The following is a 14,634-nucleotide window of genomic DNA, read 5'->3' as shown; positions in this document are numbered from 1 at the left end:
AATTCACATCTTTATTATAGTTTATAAAAGTGATAACACTTACTTAAACTCCCGAGGGACATCATGAGATTATATCATCCTGAGAAGAGTCTATAAATTTTTAAATACCAGGAAGTGCCAACATGGTATACGTCCTCCTCATTTTAACCAACTCTGTAGCAGGAATCTTAAAAAGTTCTTATTAATAAGATCAAACCTGAGGCCAGTTATTAGGGTGAATGCTGGAAGATCAGAGAAGCAGAACAAGCCACAGCTACCTCACCTCACCAGTTCCTCAGCTCATCCCTTTTTCTTCAAACTGGATGCCTCTGAGTCCTCATCCAGAATGAATCTCAGCTGAACTGCTGCTCGAAAATCTGAAAGCTTAACCAGCCAAAATGCTTCTAGTTCCTGGTCTTCACGCCTTATATACCTTTCTGCTTTCTGCCATCACTCTCTGGGATTAAAGGCCCACTTTCTGGGATTAAAAGGTGTGTGTCACCATGCCTGGCTGTTTCCAATGTGGCCTTGAACTCACAGAGATCCAGAGGGATTTCTACCTCTGGAATGCTAGGATTAAAGGTGTGAGTGCCACCATTTTCTAGCCTTTGTATCTAGTGGCTGTTCTGTTCTCTGACCCCAGATAAGTTTATTAGGGTGCACAATATTTTGGGCAACACAATACCACCACACAACTCCCTGGGTCTGCCTTCCAAGATAACTTGGTCTTCTAGAGAAGACAGACTGTAAGAAGGAGCTGCAATATGTTAGCTCATTATTAGGAAAAGAAGGATGCTACATTATCACACCTACTTGGTCTAGGACTCAGGGAGGGCTTCCAGAAGCCAGACTTCAAGGATTGGGATTACCCAGAAAAAGAGTACAGGGAAGTTCCCTAGGCCAGAGGGAAAGGTGTATTTCAATGGTCCAGAGGAAAAGGACAGGAAAATACATAAAAGGAACTGAAATAATAAAAGAAACTCAGACTAACTGGAACATCAAACTTTAAGTAGGAGGATGAACGGAGGAAGACTGAGGGAAGGCAGGGGTCATAGTGCTGGCCAATACCGAAGTCTGAACGAGCATAGAACTGTTCCTAAGAGCAATGACAAGCCATTATAGATCACATATAGAAGTTATACAGGCAAACTTCTTTCAAAGATGGTAAACACTCCCTCCGGAGAGCCCAAACTCAAGAGAAGCATGAACCACTTTAGTTTTGGAGAGGTCAAGGTTTCAACCTACTTCTAATGACTTTCTTCAACCTGCATCTCCAAATAAAATAAACCCCTCCAAAGCACAGAGCCTGGTGAACCAAAGGTATCGAGAAATGACCAAATGCTAGATAATCTTGCAAACAGATCAGTCCCCTGAGTTAGGTATTACAGCAGCAGCAAGAAAACTGTATGAGTCAGGCCAGTCAGGCCTAGGTTTCTTTTTCCTCATCTGAGAATCTGTGGTATTTCTCCTCTGCCTACCCCCTTTACACCAAAAGCTATGTCTCAACCACATGCCTCAACAACGAAAGTGGAAGGGACTTTAACTCAGCCACCAGAAAAAGACAAGAAAATGCTTTGCCTGACTGTTTCACACTTTGGGGGATGGGGAGGGAACACCCTCTGTTCAAATCCATAGATGGGCATATTTAGAATGTGCTTGAGGCAGGAACATAACTCAGAGCAAGTCAGCTAAGAATAAAAAACACTGAACTAAATAAAATTAAAACCAAATACAAAGCATTAAAGCTTAAGTCTGGATTCAGTCTGTTCACATAGTCATAAACCAGGCTTAGGACAACGCAGATGACAGAAGTCAATCAAACTAGCTAGCACTGGAGGGCCAGGAGTTACAGTCCTGATTAGATTACGTGACTTCTGTTGATATTACTATTGCAAAGTTCGCCATGATTTCACATGTCTTAAAAAGTTACTGTTGATTTTAAAGACCAAGGAGAAAATAAAAGCAGAGTACTACGGTTTCTATCATAGAAAAACTCTCAAGCCCCTAATATATGCTTATATTTTCAAAGGGCATTATAAGAAAATTTACTTTAAATGATCTTATTTGTCTCTAGACTTTCTGGGCAAGAATTATGGGCAAAAATTTGACTTAACTTTTAACAAAACAACAGAATAAATGTTAGTAAATGACACAAACCAGCACAACATCCCAACAGGACTAAACAAAACCAAGTCCCCAAGAAATCTCAGTTTCATTTTCAACAGAGTAGACTCTCCCGAACTGTATAAAGGAAATCCCTATTCTGGTTCTTTATTATTTTTGTTCAGATTTATTTTTTTATTCTATGTTTATGTGCAAGTATATGGACATATATGTATATGCACCACATGTGTATCTGGAGTTATAGGCAATTACGATCCACCTGACCTGGGTGTTATTGTTAGGAGCTGAACCTCAGTCCTTTGCAAGAGCAACAAGTGCTCTTAACCACTGAGCCATCATCTCTTCAGCCCCTAGGTTCTTCATTATTAAATGGCACAGTTTTCAGGGGAAAAAAACTTACAGCATAATTCCTCTTATTTATGAGCTCGCCTCTGCAGCATCTTGAACAATTCTGACACTCAGCACAATGGAAGGTCATTGGCAATTTATATTTGTTTCCCCTGCTAAGCTAGGAGCATCTCAAGTCCAAGACCATGTCTTATTTTCACATCCCCAGGAACATACCACAGAACTAGTATATGCTGAACTGAAATAAATGAAAACAAGTTCTTTCCCTATCGTCAACAATGACTCTTTGGAAGACTCCAACAAAGCTTCAGAGTTAACTATGTGCAGATCCTGGGTTAGCAAAGACTCACAATAAAGATTTCTGTATATCTGGCTCTTTCTCCCCTCTCCTTTTCTTGCCTCCCCACCTCCAGAGGGGAGTTCCCACTGGAAATTGCACAATTCTTTGTGCAAAGAAAAACAACAAGCTTAGTTCCTGTTGACCTGGATAGCATAGTGCTCTGGCTGGCACAGGATCTTCCACTATCTTAATTATTTTTCACATTGCTGTGACCAAACACTTTACAAAAAGCAACTTAATGGAGGAAGGGCTTAGCTTGAGGCAGCTGCCACGATGCATCCAGTCAGGAAGCAGGGAGGAGGACTGCTCAGTATAATCTTTCTTTTTTACTTAGTCCAGGACAAGAGCTCATGGAACTGTGCCATTCATGGTGTGCAGGTCTTCCCACCTCAATTAACCCAATCTGGATAAAGCCTCACAGGCATGCACGCCTAGAGGCCAACAACCTAGATAAGCCTCACATATATTCATAAAAGACTGTCTCCAAGGTGATTTTAAAGCCAGTCAAGTTGATAATATTAACTATCATGTCCACTTTCACAGAAGAGTAGCAAACCCAATCCAGCTTCTTTGTTTTAAATAAAACTGTCATTTGAAGTTCTACTCACTCTTATTTTACCAAAACATTACCTTCTGTGACAGTTAACTCTGATTTCCCCCAACTTCCTTAGAAACACCTAGGCATTGTGCAGCACATTTTTGGATGTGTCTCTGTGAGGTTGTTTCCAGAGAGAATTAATTCAGAAGGACAGACCTGGCCTGAGTGGGTAGCCCCATCCCATCAGCTGGGGCCCCAGACTGAAAACAAAGGGCAGGAGGAGAAAGTCAGTTGAATGTCAGCCACTGAGATGGCAAGAGGTGGGGAGGGGGGTTCTTAGTCTCATGCTCCCACTGCCATGGAACTACCTACCATCATGATGGATTATATCCCTTGAAACCATAAGTCAAAATCTTCCTCCTTTAAATTGCTTTGATAGTTGCCAGAAAAGTAACTAACAGTCCTTAGAAGGCAATCACTTCTTTCTTCCTTAGTTTTATAATAAGCAAATATAACTTTTAGACAAGCTGAGGGGTTTTGAACTCTTTCTAATCAAACCCCCAATGAGCAGTACATGTCACACTCTGACAAGCATGCACACACACAAAACAAAGCACATGCATGTGTGCACAATCACTCTTATTCTTTCTATGCTTAAAAAAACTGATTTGAGTTTTCAAAGAAACTGGCTTCATAACCTACCCTGCAAAGGGGTCACAATCAACAGGTGGGAAAGCTCTAGTCAACTGAGCTATATACAGGGCTGTGGTCAGTGTTTCAGAATCACTGGAAACTTTTTATAAGTACAATAACAGCTCTTAAAAAAAATAAAACAAATAGTTGGATATGTGGCTCACACCTGTAGTCCTGGCAATGAAGAAGCCAGAGGCAGGAGGTTTGCTACAAGTTTCTGGCCAGCCTGGTCTACATAGTGAGTTCCAGGTCAGCAAGGGCTCTCCATCAAGACCCTATCTCAAAACAAAACACAAACTCCAAACCAATAGAAAATTGGATCCAAGACCCAAGACAAAATCTCCATCTGAAAAAATAAAACACTCTAATCCTCACTCAGAAAACCACAACACTTTTAGACTTGGCAAGAAGGTGAGGATTAGACTAGACCAGATATGGACAATGTCCAATCATGCCAGCAAGAACTGCTGCTCCCAATAAAATCAAACACTATCCAACGGATGGATCCTTTCTTCATGCTTTTGAAGTTGTGACAGTGATAAAAGAAACAATGGGCACAACCTGCCAACTTCTTGTGTGTGAATTTCTACATGCTTTTTACTTAGGATGATTTCATGAGCTGCTGTTAGGAAGTTCATTTCCAAAATTAGAAGTATCAGGCAGGTAGTACAGACAAAGCATTTCAGGATGTTCTCTGAAATAAGAGGGTCAACAGTGGTAAACACCTTCAGAAATTGACTAAAGTAATGCCAAATATGCCAAAATCATAAATATTTGGAGCCTTAAAGTAGAACACAGGGCGAAGTTGAGTTTAAAGCAAGCCCTGTAGTTTTCTTGTATGTGCCAGGGAGGAAGATGGGAAGACTCCTACCAGTTTATAGAGAAGGTTTCAGGTTAAGGAGTTGTCGTAGATTTCTCTGTATCCTCTCTTATAGTCATTCACTCTGCCCCACCCAGTTAAGGAGAGTCCTTACTGAGTTTAGAAGATAGTAGAAATGGAAAGCTGTAAAACCTGGTAGCACAGGGATGAAAACAGAGGGGCTTACAAAATAAAGCCTGTCCTAACATGGCATGACTTGTTCAGTCACTTCCTTCTCTGTCCTCTACAAACCTTTATCCCCACCTCACCTCTTCATGACATCAACTTAGAGTACTGTCCCCTCATCTCCTCTAGATCACTTTGCTTTAGCTACAGTTGACTTCTGTTAAGTCTTCAAACACATCAAGTGCACTTGAGCCTCAGGGCTCTGCTACAAGATGTTTGCCCTCTGCCTGGAATGTTCTTCCCACAAGTGTAAATTCTCACCTCCTTCAAATCTCTGCACAAATGTGACCTATACTACAAAACTCACCTAAACTGCCAAGTACTCCTTAGCCAGGGATGGGACTTCATGGCCATCTCCCCGGTCCAACCTAGAATTTTGTCTGGCTTGAGCCCTACAGGTCATATACATGCTCTCTCAACTGCTACGAATTCCTATGTGTAACTGCCCTGCTGTGTCCAGAAAACAGTTCCTTGTAGTTGCCCACCACCTACGGCCCCAATAACCGTGCCATAGATGAACTTCATTGGCAGGCAGGCCTTAAACTCAATCAGGTAGGGGGGGCGCACGGGGGGGGGGATGGACGGACTCTGGTAATATTCAGGCCACTGTTGCACCAGTGGGCGTGTCCTGACAGGCCAGTCTTTGCTGTAGTTCCCCAGGCTTACTGCTGGGTGAGACTGGTCATTCCTTTCCTCTTCCAGTAGCAGACACAACACCTCTAGCACTATGAAAACTAGCCAGTAGGGATGAAGCTTCCCAGTGAATACCAGCTTGATTTCTCCATGAGGAACAGAAATTTTATGAAGACATTTTGCCCAATATCATCTAGAAAGATTATGAAGAAATACGCACTTATTTAAAAGATTTCCTTATAGAACAGCAGGACTCTAAAACATAAAGAAAACCAATTTCTCCTCACTCTGGCCAGGTTTGAAACATGAAATATATTTAAGAGCCAGAATGAAAAGTACCGAGATTCTGTCTATTGGCTCACAAACCAATAGTTTGGATTTCTAATCCTGAAACTTTCACAGGACTGAGCAGCAAAATCTCAGCTGTGCTGTGCTCAGAATCAGAATCATGGGCTCTCTTCTCTGTGGGAAGACAGCCCCCTGAAAATAAAGAGTAAAGTTCAGAGAAAAACCCTCATTTTTCTTCTCTTGAGTTCCTAAAAGGAACTAGTGCCCTGGAGAAAGGTAGATTAATCCCTTAACCAGCAAGTGGAGTCTCCAGCCTACAGAAAAAAAAATGCAGGCCTCTAGGGGGCAATTTAAGAAAGATGAAGCCATAAAATAATTAATGAGGAAATGAGTTAATCTGTAGCTAGTTATAATCCATATGTCCAAGAACAGCATCATTACAAAGAGCAATCTCCTACCAGTCACTCAATCTAGCAATTTCTTCATTCCACTTTCCTTCTGCCCTCCATCCCAATCCATATTTTATAAAGAAAGGAGCATGGAAAGAAGCCAGAGGGTTAAATTTCTCACATCTAAATCCCTCCAGCAACTTGAATTTCCTGAAGCTACTCTCCTAGGAGGGGACATATTGTGACCAAGCTTTCCTGCAGCACCTCCTGCCATCTGCAAAATTAAATTAAATGGTCCTTCTCTTTTGAAATCCTGCCATCAATGTACCAAAGGGAACATCTGAGTATACCAGTCAGGGATGATAGCTTTTCCTTTATACTAACACACACAAATCATTAGGAGATTAAGTCTCTGAATGGCTAATGTGCACTTTCATAAAGAAGGAGAAGTTAAATGCTCAGTCTGACACCCACATACAAGGGGCTAGGATTGCACTCACCGCTGCCCTTGGAAGATGATTAAAAGCAGGGCAGACAGGAAGCTAATGGCTTTTCTGCTGCACTTGTATGGGGGCAGGGGTGTCAGGAATGGACATGGGAAATCAAGTGCCAAGTGTCAAAGGGCAGACGGTGGGGGAAGGGGGAACATGATTATATGCCTAGAGGGCACTGGGACACCCCAAAGATAGAGTGCTCCACACCCACAGGCAGTGCTAAGGAGGCTGCAGCCTGCACTCACTATGCTACTACAAATGGTTGTTTCTACAAAGCAAACAGAAATTTAAGCCAATGCAGAGGTGAGGGTTGGGTGGAGATACAGACCACTGTACAGCGCCTGCTTAGTATGTGAGGCCCTAGGTTTAATTCCCAACCCCCCCACAAAAAAAATAGCCAGCCTGTAACTTTTGTATTTATGCATTACCAAAATTTCCACTTTCTGCCCCTACAGCCCAGACCCCACCCCAACTCCCCCAATATCCGGTGATTTTAGCCATTTCTCCCACCCTCCTCTAACTGAACAATTTAAGTCAACAGTTATACTTTAAATATGCCTAAATTTAGAACATCAGAAGCAAGCGGGTAAAAAGAAAAAAGAAAATTTAGGAAATGACAATTTTCAGAATAGCAGTATATAATTTGAAAAGTAACTCAGAAGGGAACAGACTTTATATGAATATAAAATTACATCCAAATCACATTTGACTCTAGTCACTTCAATCCAACAAATCTTTATTAAGTACTTACTATTGTGCCCATGAGTAAAGACCAAACACAATGAGTCAGAAACCCATCCAGAAAATTGCAGTGGGCTCCTGTTCATACACCTGGAAGAGACATCTTGGAAAACCAGTATCGGCTCTAGATTGCACAGCTATATTAAGAACCTATATCTACCCCCAAAGTTACTGTAAACAACTTTTCAGACCCCTTTGCCATCTCTTGGTCAGAAAATAGACAAAAGAAGAAGATTTAGAAGCCTAAACAGAGGCAAAGAGAAGAACCAGATGGCTGCCTACAAAGCTAAGAAATACATGCTTCTTAATGGGACATCTGGCAGGAAGAGTGAAAAAAAAAATCCTTACATCAAATTCTTTAAGAGATTATAATCCACAATGGAAAGTTATTCACTACAATTTTTTAAAAACATTATAGTTAATAATAAATCTCTTCATTTATTTCTTATCATCTTCTGAAAAGCATAGACATTTCGGGGAAAGAGTTAGGAATAAAAGCACTTCTTACAGAGAGAGGGTATGTTGGTACATGCCTTTAATCCAGAATTCCAGAAAGAGGGGCAGGCAGATCTCTGTGAGTTTCAGGCAAGCCAGGGCTACATAGCAAAATGGTGTCTCAAAAGAGGAGGAAAAGGAGGAGGAAGAGAAAGGAGGAACAGGAGGGAGGAAAAATGTACTTCTTGATCTTGGATCTAGGACCTAGGAAAAGATAGCAGATGTAAGAACCAACTGTATAAAAAGGGTAGAGAAGGAAAAAGAAATTAAAGAACCTGGGGAAAAGGGAAGTCTTAGAAACTCTGCCCCCAGGATATCTACAATTCCAGTTGTTTTACAGAAACACATTTCAGACATTAAAAACAAAAAAAAGAAAGGAAAGAAAAAGAAAAGAAAAGAAAAGAAGAGAAGAGAAGAGAAAAGAAAAGGAAAGAAAAGAAAAGAAAAGAAAAGAAGAGAAAAGAAAAGAAAAAAGAGATATCCTGGCCAGGCAAGGTGACACACACCTGTAATCAAAGTACTCAAGACGGAGAACTACTACAAGTATGGAGCCAGCCTGGTCCACACAGCCAAGGAGGACCAGAGTGAGATCTTGTCAAGAGGGAGTGGGAGGGAGGGAAGGAAGGAGGAACAGTGGGAGGGAGGGAGAGAGAGAGGGAGAAAGAATACCAATAAGAAAGGTTCACAGATTCTCAATTCTCAACACAGTGAAACTCACGCAAAGGTTTTTAAGGAAATGAAAAGCTCCCCTAGAAACCGTGTTTATTATTTTTTAAAATGTTGTTTATTGTTATTATCATCATCATCATGATCATCATCATCATTACTAAGCCTTGTTATCTCTCTTGCTGTCCTGCAAAGGAGATACAGAGACTGGAACTGAAGTGACATCAGATCTTTCTGCCACTTGTCCTACTGTCAGTATCTTCCAGGAATTGACCAATAGCAGAAATCTAAACCCCTCAAGAAGAAATATTCTCTTTGGATCCCAATACTAATTTGAAAGACCCAGTAATACAGTCAGCATTTCACAACAAAGATGTTCTACTTGGGGGCGGGGTGACACGAAAGAGAGCCGAGGTGACAGAGCCTGGATTCTGGTAGAAAATACAAAGGGCCAGATACCCAGTAAGCCTGGCAGAAGGAAGGGAGTTCTACAGAGGTCACCAGCACACCTCCCTCAACCCAGTTCCTTTCTCCCAAGAACCGCTCTCCTAAACTCTTCCAGAGAGCTATCAGGACCTTTCCCAGTCTGCAAAGCTTCAGAGCAAAGCCCAGAAAATCCTGTTTCATTTCAGTGTCTTTGTAATGGTGAGGTTCAGGGTCCTCTATCATCTGCTAACCCTCAGCTACAGTAAGATGTGAAAAGTGAACAAAGATGAAGAAAAAAATAATGGCTGAGAAAAGGCAGGCATTGTCTTTCTTAACGAGTATTTTCTTCATTTTGCTTTTTTTGTATTTGCTTTTTTTTTTTGATCCAATTGTCTACGACAATCATGTTGCTTGTCTAACTAGAAAGGCAATAAAATGTTATTTTAACACACGAACTCACAGCAGCTGTGGTTGCCTACACAGGATCCAGACAGTCAACATTCTAAGCATGGAGCAGGAAGGAGGAGTTCATGAGCTCCCATGCCTGAAGAGCTATGGACAGTTGCTGGCTTCAGCGGGAGGGAGAGTCAGTTTTCTTTAAGGGTGTGGCTGGTGGGTTGACTAAGCTCCAGTGGATGGCTTTACACCCTAAACTATATGGGCAGCACAAACCGGAGATGATGGATTAGATGTTTTTAAAAAGGATCATATAAGGTTGGGAGCGGTAAGGAGGTAGAGGTAGACTTGGGAGGAAATAAGAGGAGGAACTGGGGTTGAATATGAGCAAAATCATTGTATGGAACTCTCGAGTAATTAATAAAAATATTGTTTTAATGTTACTTTAAAACCAATGAGAACACACACACACACACACACACACACACACACACACACACACACACACAAATGTAAAATAAAATTAGCACTTCCAGAATGCTTCCAGGCAATATTTTAGGGAAGGAAATGGGAAGATGGAAAAAAACAAAGAAAAGCCCCACTTATTTATTTTTTTTAAGAAAGAAAAAAACCAAAAAGGAAATAACAGAAAAAGTGAAGAAAATCTGGGACACTGGGAAAGGGCATGCATTTTCCTATGCTTCAGTGTGTACACTTAGGCTAGAGAAACTTAGGCTAGGCATCTGGTGGTTAGGTGCACTCACTGTACAAGAAAGTACTCCAAATAAAGATTCCTTATTTCTGAATGACTGCTCAGAAGAAAGATTTCTACTTGGGTGATTTTTATCCTTGGCTGTGTCAGACCTATAAAGCCTGGGAAGACAATGCTGAAGGCCAAGGTTTACTGTGTCTCAGTAGCTTGCCTCCTGTTTCAACAAAGGGCTCTTGGCCATCACCAATCAGGCAGGACAGACTACTTGCTCTCACATGAGGAAATCTCCGTTCATCTCTTTATGGCCTCCTGGAAGACTAGAGTCTTAATGATTCTTTCCACGAGTCTCAGGAGATAGCTTTCTAATGTGAATTCAGTGTTACACAGCCTGGACACAGAGGAAACAACACTACAGAGAGGCAAGAGGCAGATGCCAATTTCTAGAAGCCGCTGTTCCTTCCAGCTTGGAAAAAAATCTGTTGGCAAAGAATAATGCAGTAGGATGGTTTGGGGGTGGGGAGGGGCAACACACCATAGAGAAATTGACCAATCAATCTTCCATGCCTTTAAGGAAGAGAAAAAAAAAAAATCCTACTTGCTAAATTTTTACTCTCTGTTACCAAGGTCCAAGCACCACACTTCTTTCTCCCCATCAAGATGCAGCCTACATCCTTAGTCAGTCACTGGCTCAGGTCAATGTACTATATTACTGACTGAAAATCAGGTATAGAAAGAAGTTCACTGACTTTTTTTCTATGTAAATAAAAGCCCCCAGCTTCCCATGTTAAGAACACAGTAGGACAACAGAAGGGTTCCCGAGAAGTTAGACTACTTTAAACTCAAACAGTACCACCATAGCCTAAACCCCTGGTAAGTTTGGAAATCTACAAGGGTATATTTTGCTTGCCACAATGACTGAAAAAGTGTTACCAGCATTTAGTATAAGGGATAGAAATGTAACGTCTTATGATATGTGGACACTCTCATATATCCAACATGCCAACAGCATCTACACTAAGAATCACTATGGGAGCCAGGCTATAATCCCAGCACTTAGAAAGCAGAGATAGGAGGACTGTTACAAGTTCAAGGTCAATCTGAGCTATACAGTGAGTTCCCTATCACTTTGGGTAAAGAGAGAGAACCTGGCTCAAAAATACAGCAGCAAAAACAAAAGAATCACTATGCACAGTAGTAGAGATTAGGCTTCTCTTGTGTTTGTCTTACATTTTCCTAAATAGGCACAGCATTCATTCACCTGGGAATATACTCTGAAAATAATGCAAAATAGTAAACAAAGAAAGGGATATTTCCTCCTATCCCCCCTCTGTCCCAAAGCTCTGTATCCTGAAGACAACTGGTACAATTTTTTATGTCTTAAAAATATCATATGTACCTAGAATAGGAATATACAAACATCTGTATCTATTCCCCTCCTTGTGCTTTTTTTTAATTGTACAGTGTATCATGGGAAGTTTTTCAAGTAGTACATTATGAGTCTGCCTCTTCTTTCTACTAGCTACGGCAGTATTCACATGGCTGTGCTTCTATATGTGCAACTATTCCCATTTTGATGGTTATTACAAAATGTCTTCTCCATTCTCAATACTGTGATGAATATAAATGTAAGTACATTTGCAGAACGAAGTCTTTGGAGGGGGTCTATAAATATGTGTATATATTTTTAGTTTATTTATTTATTTACATGTGCACATGGCGGGGTACGTGTTCATTTCATGTGTGTGAGTGTTGATATGTAGGAATGTGGGCAGGTGTGTGGACATCAAAAGACAACTTAGAGCCCTTTTTGTTGTTTCCCTCTTTGGTTTGTACACCAGTCTGACCGGCCCAAGAGATTTTGGAAAATCTTGGGCCTCCACCTTCCATCTGTGTAGGAACACTGGTACCACAGGGACATGTTACTACTCCCAGCTTTATGTGGGTTCTGGGGATTAAACCTTAGGTCCTCACATTTGCACAGCAAGTGTTTTTCCCACTGAACCTTCTCCCCAGTCCTACTTTCATCTTTTGAGGAAGGGTTCATGAAGGCCAGGCTAGCCTCAAACTTACTACATATCCTCTTGAGTACTAAGATTATAGGCCTGTGCCATTATGCCCAGCATATGTGGTACAGGGTATTGAACCCATTGCTCCATGCATACAAGGCAAGCACTCTACCAACTGGGTTATATTTCTAGCCCAGCATTATCTCTGAATAGTCTATGAATATAGGACCAATTTTCCAAGTGCTTCTCAAGCCTAAAGCTATTAATAATGTGCGTTCAAAACAAACACCTTTAAATCTCCAGTTTACTTTTTGTGGAGGTAGAATGCTGAAGGATTCCATATATTTGGTTAAAAGAAATATAAAGTGTCCCATTTTTCTACCCTTCTTCATATTGCCCGTGACCAACCTTCATCCCCAAATGGGGGTATAACTTGCCTTCATTATGCCAAACAGTTCAGTTTTTACTTCCACCATGGAAAAATATTAAACTCTGCTGAATTATGCACGAGCCTCTATGTAACATGATCATGCATCTTCTAAGCTCTCATTCTTACAACTTGTTTTAGCATTTCTGAATAGATCTAACAAGGGACTTGCCATACATATCATTAAACTGTTGGCATGTGTCCTAGCATGGGCAATAGACAAGTAATGTATCAATAAACCCATATATTTGCAAGGATGTGTGTATGTGCTGGGGAGTTCATACTTTTATACACTTTTCCCTACTTGCCTGAAGTTTCATCCACATCAAAATTTTCAGAGCATGTGCCTTTATGAAATGATTAAAATATTCAGGACAGAAAAAAATGTCTGGTTTATGATTTATAAGTTCTCCATCTTCCTCCAGGGATGACCAGAGACTACCCAGACTAATAAGGAAAAAACTCTACCCAACTTTCTAGATTCCCTTTCACTGAAGCTGCAAAAAGATTCTGAAACTGAACAGACAATTGTGCATGCAGTCCATCTTTTGCTACTACTGCCTGAAGTTTGTAGAAAAGTTGCTTCCTCCTTGTAGCACTGAAGTTCTCCTCCCCTCATTACAATTCCCAGTCACTACTTTTCTCACTTGGCCCCATCAAGGCAGAATAGGTGTTGTCTGCTCTTATAACAAGAGATCTCTCACAGTCATGCAAAATTAATCAACAACTAGAAATATAATGTCCTTCGACAAGCAAACCCAGCCCTATGCTTCTTCCAGAAAGAAAAATGACAACCAATCAACACTTTTACCAATCTACTTCCAAAATCATATTAGACATAATAAATGAATTATGTATCAATTTCCATTCCAGTTATCCCCAGTATAAGAGTCTGGTTAATACAACTAACCTGGAGCATCTCTGCTAAGCCAGCAAATATCTTAACAGTGTACTTGGGAAGATGGATACCCTTGGGAGGGACTTAACAGCAGATCAACAAAGCTCAGATTTCATCTCCAATTTAATCCAGTGGGATACTAATGAGTTTTCAAAGACTACAAAGCAAACTAATATTCTTGGATGTCATTTATTTTGGAGTACATTAGCTACTTCCTTTTGGCACAATGGTATCAAGTAAGTCTCTTTAATTTTCAATTTTTCTCCTTTCTGTGGCACAAGAAACTACTCTAGAAACACTCAAAAATATGAACACATGTAGAGAAATATTAAAATGTTAACAAAGATCTTGAAGGATCCCATTTTCTTCCTCTTTGCTTTTCTGAGATTTACCTATCACATAGCCTTGCTTATTATTTTCTTTCATAGCTCTTTTCTCAATCTGCAATTATTTTTTTGTTCTTTTTTTATTTTTAATTGGTTTTCGAGACAAGGTTTCTCTTGTAGCCCTGGCTGTCCTGGAGCTCTCTCTGTAGACCAGGCTGACCTCCAACTCACATTGATCTGCCTGCCTCTGCCTCCCGAGTGCTGGGATTAAAGATGTGTGACACCACTGCCTGCTTTATTTTTTGTTTGTATCTGTTACCTATCTTTGTTAAAGAAAGTAAGCTCCATGAAGGTGGACACCCCATTGGTCTTATTCACTGTAACATTCTCCAACCTAACTCTGCTAGTTTGGAGTTTACACAAGCTCCAGTCACCTGGGAAGAGGGAATCTTAATTGAAGGACTGCCTCCATCTGATCGTCTGTAGGACAGTCTGTAGGGGCATTCTTGATTAATGGTTGATATGGAAGGGCCCAGCCTGCTATGAATGGTGCCATCTCTGGGCAGCTGGTCTTGGGTGGTATAAGGAAGCAAGTTGAACAAGCCATGGAAGCAAGCCAATAAGCAGCATTCCTCTATGGTTTCACCTCTGCTCTCGCTTGAGTTTCTCC

The 14,634-nt window shown here is 40.9% G+C and overlaps 1 protein-coding gene across 7 annotated transcripts in view; it reads right to left on the bottom strand.

Annotated features, from left to right (window-relative positions):
- The window catches only part of Srgap2 (SLIT-ROBO Rho GTPase activating protein 2), a 219,765-nt gene that overhangs the window by 136,901 nt on the left and 68,230 nt on the right, over positions 1-14,634 (bottom strand). The window lies entirely within an intron of this gene.

Source organism: Peromyscus eremicus, chromosome 15 (assembly GCF_949786415.1).
Source record: "Peromyscus eremicus chromosome 15, PerEre_H2_v1, whole genome shotgun sequence".
Taxonomy (NCBI): Eukaryota; Metazoa; Chordata; class Mammalia; order Rodentia; family Cricetidae; genus Peromyscus; species Peromyscus eremicus.
Note: the sequence above shows the minus strand (reverse complement) of the source record. Positions and strands in the feature narration are given on the sequence as shown.